The 1,126-nt window shown below is 43.5% G+C and overlaps 1 protein-coding gene across 1 annotated transcript in view; it reads left to right on the forward strand.

Moving 5' to 3' along the window:
• The window catches only part of LOC109474816 (ribosomal protein S6 kinase delta-1-like), a 16,492-nt gene that overhangs the window by 7,214 nt on the left and 8,152 nt on the right, over positions 1-1,126 (forward strand). The gene's annotated exons all lie outside the window — the stretch shown is intronic.

A 1,126-nucleotide genomic window follows, 5' to 3' on the forward strand; every position in this document is an offset into this window, starting at 1 on the left:
GACACGTGGAGTGACCATGATAAATTTGGAGTGAGATGTAAGCCAAGGTGCGGGTGAGAGGGGGTTTCAGTCAGCTGAACACCTCTAAAGTATAGTGGTGGGTGAAGAACCTTTCTTCTTTTAGAGGAAAAAGTCATCAGTTCTGTTTTGCCGGGATTGAATGTTACAAGCCACTGGTCTGACCAGTCTGACACTACACTGAGATCATGATTCAGTCTGTTCGCTGAGACAACGGGATCCATGATTATCTCTAACAGTGCGGTGTCATCAGCAAAAAGACGGGAATCTGTTCGTAGGTTGTCAACAAGGTCATTTATAAAAACAAGAAAGAGCAATGGGCCGAGAAGTGACCCTTATGGAACACCTGCATCAATTGGTAGCCATTCAGAGCACATCCCGTTTATAACAACTCGCTGTTTACGATCGCTCAGGTAGGATTCAATCCATAATAAGAGAGACCCAGTAACTCCTAGTTGTCGCAACTTAAAGATTAATCCCCCATGCCAAACCTTATCAAAAGCTTTAGATATGTCAAGAAAAACTGCACGGGTTTCGAGGCCTTGGTCAAGTGCTTGATGAATTTTGTGAACTAAATAGGTCAATGAATTAACGGTGGAATCTCCCAAGGCGAACCCGGCATTACGGTCAGTGAGAAGCTTACTTCTGTGGAAGTATGAGGACAGTTGATTATGGACTATTCTTTCAAAGACCTTTGACACACAACATAGGAGGGATATGGGTCTGTAGTTTTCCTTGATCTGCTTGTCTCCTTTCTTGTGCACGGGCACAACATTCGAACATTTCCAAATTTTTGGAAAATGTCCGTACTGTAGTGAAACGTTAAACAATGATGATAAAGGGGCGGCTAGTGACTGGGCAACATTTTTTAGGAGTCTATTTCCTAGGCCGTCGGGTCCTGTGGCCTTGTTAACATTAAGATCGCACAAAAACTTTGTAAACATCAAGGGGGAGCAGACGATTGAGTCAATAACAGACTCTGTTCTAAGAGTAAAACAAAGGGAAGAGAGGCGCCCAATGTGTTGAGTTGCGTTTGAGATGCAAAGTAGCGATTGAAGACATTAGCCTTGGTCTTGTCGTCCGTAACAGTACATCCGTTTTCGAGTAA

The sequence above is a fragment of the Branchiostoma belcheri genome, unplaced genomic scaffold, assembly GCF_001625305.1.
Source record: "Branchiostoma belcheri isolate BF01 breed outbred unplaced genomic scaffold, Haploidv18h27 scaffold32, whole genome shotgun sequence".
NCBI classification, from domain to species: Eukaryota; Metazoa; Chordata; class Leptocardii; order Amphioxiformes; family Branchiostomatidae; genus Branchiostoma; species Branchiostoma belcheri.